Source organism: Cryptomeria japonica, chromosome 4 (assembly GCF_030272615.1).
Source record: "Cryptomeria japonica chromosome 4, Sugi_1.0, whole genome shotgun sequence".
Lineage (NCBI taxonomy): Eukaryota > Viridiplantae > Streptophyta > Pinopsida > Cupressales > Cupressaceae > Cryptomeria > Cryptomeria japonica.
Window position 1 is genome coordinate 240,475,076 of NC_081408.1, and position 10,071 is coordinate 240,485,146.

Sequence of the window (10,071 nt, forward strand, 5' to 3'; positions counted from 1 at the left end):
TGCAGAAAGTGATTACCAATCTGAAACATCATGTTGAGCCCAAGCAGTTCGAGGATCTCAAGCGGTACGAAGGATCAAAGCGGCAGAACACATATTTCCTAGTCTTCATTTTGTCAAACTGGCAACCGGTATTTTGTATGAACCGTGATGAGTTACCAACTAGCATTTTGTGATGAGTTACCATCCACCGATTGTTTGACGGTGCTGACACTTTAACGGTGCTTTTTGTGTTGTGTTACCATAAAATGTCTAGATGCATTGAACCTAGGAAATTGTATTGTAATCCTATTGGACCGACATGAAATCAAATTCCTTTATAAGGACATCATGTCTAGGGTTTTAGGTTGTTGGTGAAGTTGATGTTGTTGTGAGGGTTTAAGGTGGTTGATATGTTAGAGAGAGTATGAATGTGTAGAAGACTGAAGTAATGCTGGAATGCATTAGGAATGACCTATCAAGGATCTAACCAAGCAATTTGTGCTATTTTCTAGATCACTCACTTGTTGATTACTCACATCTTTGACAGGTCTGCAGCCCTTAACTGGGTAGGCCCAAAAGCCTCTTGTAAATCCTCTAACAAGGTGGTTCACATATGTGGATCTAAAATCCTCTAGCAAGGTAGTCTTTAATCTGACTTATCTCCTAATAGAGATTGAGATTCCTAACAGGATCTGTTCTGGTAAAGAACATTGTAAGACTTTAACCGGTCTGACCTTAACCGGTCTGGTTCCTATTCTGTAGATAGTTACTTGTGAGTTCCATCTCACCGTGGTTTTTCCCATTTGGGTTTCCATGTCAAAATCACTTGTGTTATGGTGTGTGTGCTTCTGTGGGTGAATGCATTATTTTCTATTTGGTTTGTATGTGTGTTAACCGGTTTGTCTGCTAAACTGTTTTACCGGTTTACTGTTAGACTAGCAAAGTGTTTAAGTACTAAGATTTTTGGCATACTAATTCACCCCCCCCCCCTCTTAGTATTCATTAAAGAACACTAAGCGGTGAACTAGCGACCAAAGTGGTGTATTGTGCGTGATATTGGCAAGACCTAAATTTTAGATTGTGAAGGTATTTTCAAAATTATTTCTTATCATTTGGTTATGGCTTCTGCATCACACTCTAGTTCTAGTGCACTTGTAGATACACTTGAGTTTCTTCAAAAGAAAATGAGATATAATGCCCTATCTCAAATTCCTGTCGGAGTTATTATCGAGGGAGATATTTCAGGATATATAGACTGTAAGTTGGAAGACCTAGGATCCCTAGTAATTCACTCTTAGCTAAGTCTGTTCTGTGGAGATGACAAGAAAATTAAACCAGAGTATAGCATCCTTGAGAAGACAAAACTGCATAATGCGGTATACTTTCTGGAAGAATTCTCAAAAGAACATATTCGCATTATCCTCAGTAGAGTGCATGGTGACAAGATGTATCTCGAGCAGACCCATGACATCACACCAGAAGCGATTCATGCCATCACTGGATTCTACAATGTTAGAGAAGTACCAGTTCTACGGAAGGTCACCAAAACTAAAACGACAGAGCTCACCAGTTCTGTGAGTGACCAACGGGCAATGACCGTCAACACCATTAATGATGATCTAGTGAAATATGCTTGCATGGTGATTGGTTACAAGATATTTTATGCTAGCATAATGAATTATGTCCCTACTATTGCGGTAAATGTTGCTTATATGATGATTAAGGAAGATACTGAATATAACCTACATACTTGTTTACAGAAGCAATTGTTGGAGAATCTGAAGTCCATCAAACTGGACAAATCACTAAGGTTCAAGTTTGACCAACTTCTGGTCGGTCTATTCTTCTATTTTCAAGGTTATTTCCCTGAAGTCGGTGATGTTCAATGGTCTATTGACCTACCAGTTTCCAGACAGATTAAGGAGAGTCTACAAGTAGTGGGAACTGCATATCCTGAGGTTCTAAATAAGTATTTTGATGAATTCAAACTAAAGATGAACCAGAGAATGAGGATATCTGGTGATTTATTGAAGTATGAAGATGACATCAACTTCATAATAAGGACAGATCACTGCATAATGGAAGCTGTGGAACGTAGAAAGGAAGTAGTTGACCCTATGGGGTATGAAATGGGGAATGACATATTGATCGAGTATGCCTCTACCCTACTTGCCTCACCACTGGATGCAAAGAAGAAAAGAACTGCTACCTACTTGGAAAGGGTCACACCGATTGAGGAACCAAAGTAGAAAAAGAGCAAAGCAGTGCCATCAGTATCAACACTGGTTACATCTACCAGTCCAAAACTGACCAAGCGGTCACCAGCCAAAAAGAAACCTGAGATTATTTTGGCAAAAGTATTCGAGAGGAAGCGGAAATCCAGGAATCACTCTCCGGAGTCAGAAGACATTGAACCGAAGATTGAAATAAAGAAGTCAAGGCAATCAAGCAAAAAGTTGAAGTCTACCGGTAATGTAACAACAACTTCTACACCGATAAATATAGATATTACTTCTTATAAACCAATGACACATTGTCAGAGGACAATAAATAATATTAGGAGGAAAGTGCTTGATGACTTAAAGAAATATTTTGATGACTTTAATGATAGTGAGAAAGAGGATGTAGAACAAGAGGTCATTAAATATTTATGTATTAATGATCGGTCACCTTCTGAGATTAAATCTGTTACTCCAAATTCTTTGTATGATTCTTTGGATAACAAATGGCGCATTGCCATTGAAAGAGAACAAGAGATCGGGGAGAAAATTTTTGCACAATACTTTCCTGATGTTTCAAATTCTGAGTTATTTGAAACTATTGATAAGAACAAAGGCATTTTCTTTATGAGAAGGAGGTGACTCAGGTTACTAGAAGGTAAAACCTCTGAAGTAGAAAAATATACACATATACAGGTTAAAGCTGTTGTCGAAATGCACCAAGTATCTGAAGCCACTAGGCAGGGTGATCAAGAACCCGACCTATGCTCAGTCAAACCGGATGAGGTATTTGACAGTCAAGGTGAAAGAGTGACAGAACAAAATGACCTTATTGATGTTGATGCATTAGATAATGAGGATGTCACTCCAGACAAAGAAAAATCTGAGAAAGAGAAACATGACAAAGAGAAAGCAAAGAAAGAACAAGAAGAAAAAGCAAGGCAAGAAGAAGCAAAGAGGAAACAAGAAGAGAAGAGGAAAGAAGAAGACAAGAGAGAAGAAGAAGAAAAGAGGAAGGAAGAAGAAAGGAAGAAGGAGGAAGAGAAGAAAAAGCAGGAAGAGGATAAGAAGAAGAGAGGAATGGAAAAGAAACAAGAAGAGGAGAAAAAGAAAGAGTTAGAGAAGAAGAAATATGAAGAAAAGAAAAGAGTGGAAGAGGAGAAAGAAGCAGAGAAGAGAAAACAAGCAGAGATCAAGACCAAAGAAGGAGGGCAGACTCCTAAGGCAACCGGTGATCAAAGCAAGCAGGTTGATTCCACTAAGCCTATTGATCTAACTCTTGCATGTCTGACTCAATCAACATTTGAGTCTGAGCTGCTACGAGGTATTAAACTTGCATAGGAGAGACTGGAAGATTTGCGGAAGAAGAAAGAGCAGGATGTCATACAAATTGTTGTTGACACCCTTACCAGTCTAATTCTCGGTACTAACCTCCTTAGTACTGACTCCTCTCTATCCAAGCTCAAAATTCTTTGTACCATAGTGGAGGACCAGGTGCAATGCTTGGAAGATGTTGCTCAAGCAACTGTAAGAAAGAACAATGAAAAGGCACTCAATATTGCCTAAGTCAAGCAAATGAATGAACTCAGGACATAACTACTGAAGCAGAAGAATGACATCAGTATGGCTATGGGTGAGGGTAAATTACTTTTGAGTAAAATCTGCCAACCCCATCTATTTTGTGAAGATGTGCTCAAACAGAAAGCTCAACTCCAATTGGAGTTACAGGAATATATCTGCAACTTCAAGATGCCCTATGATTTATTCATTGTCTATGGATAATCTATTCATCATTTTCAGCATCAGACTGCAAAGATGGACTTAGAAATCAATAACCAGACTCAAGATTTGCAGGACTTTCAACAACTCCTATTGCCAAAATTGCAGGTTCTTCAGAGATGTTTTCTCAACTTGGAAGCTATCATAGTTACTCAAGAGATGAGTACCATCGATGTAATGGAAGAACTGGCATTCTAGATGAAGACTAAAAGTGAGATTGCCACCTCGTTACTTGAGTCATGGATATTGGACATGAAATTTTTTGTGTAGAACTTTAAATTTGTTTTTGAGAAATTTCATTTCTTATTGTCATGAATATCTACTTTGTTTTATTGTATGAAAAAAAGGGGGATAATTAGCATTACTTTGTCATTGTTGGAAAAGGGGGAGTAGTGTACATTAAAATTTTGGTGAATGTTACCATTTCATGCACTTAATTATAATTTTTGCAAAGGGAGGAGTATATATGCTTAGGGGGAGTAATTTTGATTGTGGCATCATTTTTTTTTGTAAAACACTTAGATGTCAAAATTTTCCTAAGTGTTGCCATCAATGCCAAAGGGGGAGATTGTTGGTATTTTGATAATGTTTTGATTGTCATTGATGGACACACACTTACTTGATGTATGATTTATGCTCAACCGGTAGTTGTTCCTACCGGTATTGTGTGTCATTGAATGTGTAGTCTTTAGACTATCGGTATTTTGCAAAAGATGGTTTACTGGTCACAGATTGAATGAAGACCTGAAGCGGTATGAAGACCCCAAGCGGTATGAAGAACCCAAGCGGTATGAAGACCCCAAGCAGTATGAGGATCCCAAGTGGAACAAAGGACCCAAGCGGTAGTTAATTTTTTATCAGAACACTACGATCTTCTAGTTTTCATTTTTGACAACTAGTAATCGGTATATTGTATTAACCAATATATATCCGTGATGAGTTACCAACCGGTCTTCCTGTAATGTGTGATGAGTTATCATCCACTGACACTTTGGCAGTGTTTTTGTGTCATGTTACTAAATGTGTCTAGATGCATTGTACCTAGGAACTTGTACGCTAATCTTATTGGACCGACATGAATGCAGATTCCTTTATAAGGACATCATGACTAGGTTTTGCATGTGAGATACAAAAAAGAAAAGGTTATGTGTGATCATTGAAAGAAGGTTAGGTCTGTGTGAAGAGATAGAGTGTGGAGATATACAAGACTGAAGTAATTCTAAAATGCATTAACAAGGAGTTGTTAAGGATCTAATTAAGAATACTGTGCTATAGATCATTCAGTTGTTGATTACTCACATCTTCGACAAGTCTAAAGCCCTTAACCGGGTAGGCTCAACAATGCCTTTGTAAATCCTCTAACAAGGTGGTTCACAACTGTGGATCTTAAATCCTTTAACTGTTAGTCTTTAACAAAACTTATTTCCTAACAGAGATCTAGATTCCTAATAGGATCTTTTCTGGTGAAGAACATTGTATGACCTTAACCAGTCTGGTTACTATTCTACAGATAGTTACTTGTGAGTTTCTGCTCACTATGGTTTTTCCCATTTGGGTTTCCACATCAAATATCTTATGTTATGGTGATTGTGCTCTTATGCATGAATGCTTTGTTTTCTATTTGGTTTGCATTTATCTTAACCGGATTTTTAGTGAATCTGTTGCACTGGTTATCTGCTAAACTGTTTAAGAGTTTGCTTACAGTATTTTTCTGCATACTAATTCACCCCCCCCTCTTATTATTCATCAATCTCTTCCCTCTCCCTCTCTCTCTCACCCTCTCTCACTCTCTTTCTCCCTCCCCCATCCTATCTCTTTCCTCGCCCTCTCTCTCCCCCTCTCTTGCTCTCTCTCCTTTCCTCTCTTTCTCTCCCATTCTTTCTCTCTTAAGTCTCTCTCCCTCTATCTCTCCATCTCTCTCTCCTCCTCTCTCAAGTGTATCCCTCTCTCACCCTCTCTCTTTCTCCCTCCCATCCTATCTCTTCCCTCTCCCTCTATCTCTCACCCTCTCTTGCTCTCTCTCCCTCCCCCATCCTATATCTTCCCTCTCCCTCTCCGTCACCCCCTCTCGCTCTCTTTCTCCCATCCCCATCCTATTTCTTCCCTCTCCCTCTCTCTCACCCTCTCTCGCTCTCTCACTCCCCCATCCTATCTCACTCTCCTCCTCTCTTAGGTGTATCTCTCTCCCTTTCTCTCCCTTTCTCTCCTCCCCTTCCCTCTCTCCCTTTATCATTATCATTCTTTCTCTCTCTCACTCTCCCCATCTCGTCACATCTCTCTCTCTCTAGTCTATTATACTCTCCTTCGATCCTTTCCTCTCACTCAGGCTCTCTCTATCTCTCACTCTCTCTTTCTCTCTCTCACCATCCCTTCCTGCACCTCTTAGGTATCTCTCTCACATTCCCTCCCTCCACCTCTTAGGTATCTCTCTCACAACCCCTCCATCCACTTCTCAAGTCTCTTTATATCTCCCATACTCCCTATTTCTCTCAACCCTCTCTCCTTATTTCTATCAAATCTCTCACTCTAAACCTTTAACTATTTATCTATCTATCTCCTCCTCTCCCAAGTGTCTCTCTCCCATTATTTCTCTCTTGCTCTCTCTAATTCCCATTCCCTCTCTTTCTCTCTAATTATTTCTCATTTATGTGTCTCTCCCTCTCTACCTCTATCTCTCTATCTCACTCTCCTCTCTCAATTGTATCTCTCTCCCATTCTATCTCTCTCTCCCCCTTTCTCTTATTCACATAAGTCTCTCTCTTTCTCTACCATTATTTATCTCTTAAGTCTCCCCCTCTCAACCTCTATATCTCTATCTCACTCTCCTCCTCTCTCAAGTGTCTCTCTCCCAATTTCTCCCTCTCTCATCCCCCTCCTTCTCTCCCTTTCTCATTATCTCTCCCTCTCTCTTCGTCCTCTCTCCCTCTCTAGGGTCATATGGTGTCCTAATGGGCTACACATGTGTTAGAACACCATATGACCCATTACAACATCAGATTGTCTTAAGGGGTCATATATTGTCCTAAGGGGTCATATGGTGTTGTTAGAGGTCCTAAGGAGCCAGACATGTGTTATAACACCATATGACCCCTTATAACACCATATGATCCCTTAAAACACCATATGACACATTATGACATAATATTGTCCTAAGGGGTCATATGGTGTCATGAGGGGTCACATGGTGTCGTTAGGGGTCATAAGGCATCCTAAGGGGCCACACAAGTGTTATAACACCATATGGACATCATATGGTGTCCTAAGGTGTCATATGGTGTCCTAAGGGTTCATATGGGGTCCCAAGGGCCCACACATGTTAGAGCACCATATGACACCTTAGGACACCATATGACCCATTAAGACATCATATTGTCCTAAGGGGTCATATGGTGTCATAAGGAGTCATTTTGTGTACTAGTATGTGAAAAGGGGTCATATGGTGTCCTCAGGGGTCATATGTGGTCCTAAGGGGCCAGGCAAGTGTTAGAAGACCATGTGACCCCTTACGACACCATATGACCCATTAGGACATCATATTTTCCTAAGGGGTCATATGGTGTCATGAGGGGTCACATGGTGTCGTTAGGGGTCATATGGGGTCCTGAGGGGCCACACATGTGTTAGAACACCATATGACCCTTTAGAACACCATTAGGACATCATATTGTCCTAAGGGGTGATATGTTGTCCTAAGGGGTCATATGGTGTACTGAGGGGTCATATGGGGTCCTAAGGGCTCACACATGTTTTAAAACAAAATATGATACCTTAAGACACCATATGACCCATTAGGACATCATATTGTCCTAAGGGATCATAAGGGGCCATATGGTGTTATAAGGGGTCATATCATGTACTAGGATATTAAAAGGGGTGATATGGTGTCCTTAGGGATCATATGGGGTCCTAAGGGGCTAAACATGTGTTAGAAGACCATATGACCCCTTAAGACACCATATGACCCCTTAGGACACCATATGACCCATTAGGAAATCATATAGTCACAAGGGATCATATCATGTCATAAGGGATCATGTCGTATACTAGGATGTTAAAAAGGGTCATATGGTGTTCTCAGGGATCATTTTGTGTCCAACGAGGTCATATAGCATCGTTATGGGGTAATATGGGGTCCTAAGGGCCCAAACATGTCAGAGAACACCACATGACCCCATGGAACACCATATGACCCCTTAAGACACTATATGACCCATTAGGACATCATATTGTCCTAATGGGTCATATGGTGTGATAAAGGGCCATGTCATGTACTAGGATGTTGAAAGGGGTCATATGGTGTGCTCAAGGGTCTCATGGTGTCCTAAGGGGTCATAAGGTGTCATTAGGGATCATATGGGGTCCTAAGGGCTCACAAGTGTTAGAACGCCATATGACCCCTTAGGACGCCATATGATGCCTTAGGACACCATATGACCAAAGGGGTCATATGCGGTCTTAAGGGGTCATATGGTGTCCTTAGGGGTCATATGGTGTTGTTAGGAGTCATATGGGGTCCTAAGGGGCTATTCATGTGTTAGAACACCATATGACCCCTTAGGACACAATATGACCCCTTAAGTCACCATATGACCCATTAGGACATTATATTGTCCTAAGGGGTCATATGGTGTCGTAAGGGGTCACATGGTGTTGTTAGCGACATCCGATGTCTTAAGGGGTCACACATGTGTTAGAACACCATATGACCCCTTACGACACTATATGGACATCACATAGTCCTAAGGAGTCATATGGTGTCCTAAGGGGTCATATGGTGTCATAAGGGGTCATATGGTGTTCTTAGGGATCATATGGTGTCATAAGGGGTCATATGGTGTCATTTGGGGTCATATCAGGTTCTAAGAGCCCACACATGTGATAGAACACCATATGTCCCCTTAGGACACCATAGGACCCCTTAGGACATCATATGACCTATTAGGACATCATATTGTTCTAAGGGGTCATGTCATGTACTAGGATGTTAAAAGGGGTCATATGGTGTCCTTAGGGGTCATATGGGGTCCTTAGGGCCCACAAATATGTTAGAACACCATATGACCCATTAGGACATCATATTGTCTTGAGGGGTCATATGTTGTTCTAAGGGGTCATATGGTGTCTTGAGGGGTCATATGGTGTTGTGGGTTCCTAAGGGTCCAGATATGTGTTAGAACACCATATGACTCCTTAGGACACAATATGCCCCTTAAGACACCATATGACCCATTAGGAGATCATATTGTCCTAAGGGGTCATATGGTGTCATAAGGGGTCACATGGTGTTGTTAGGGGTCCTAAGGGGCCACACATTTGTTAGAATACTATATGACCCCTTAAAACATTATATGGACATCATATGGTCCTAAGTGGTCATATGGGGTCCTAAGGGCTCAGAGATGTGTTAGAACGCCATATGACTCTTTAGGACACTATATGACCCATTAGGACATCATACTATTCTAAGGGGTAATGTCATGTACTATGATGTTAAAAGAGGTCATATCGTGTCCTCAAGATTCATACGGTGTCCTAAGGGGTCATATGGAGTTGTTAGGGGTCATATGGGGTCATAAGTGCCCACACATGTGTTTGAACACCATATAACTCTTTAGAACACCAAATGACCTATTAGGACATCATATTGTTCTAAGGGGTCATCTGGTGTCATAAGGGGTCATATGGTTTCCTAAGGGGTCATATGGTTTCCTAAGGGGTCACATGGTGTTGTTATTGGTCATATGGGATTCAAAGGGGCCACACATATGTTAGAACACCATATGACTCCTTAGGACACCATATAGGCATCATATGGTCCTAAGGGGTCATATGGTGTCCTAAGGGGTCAGATGGTGTTGTTAGAGGTCATATGGGGTCCTAAGGGACCACACATCTATTAGAACACTATATGACCTCTTATGACACCATAGGACCCCTTAGGACATCATATTGTCCTAGGGGGTCATATGGTGTCATAAGGGGTCATATGGTGTCTTGTGGGGTCACATGGTGTCGTTAGGAGTCATATGGGATCGTAAGGGGCCACACATGTGTTAGAACACCATATGGACGTCATATGGTCCTAAGGGATCAT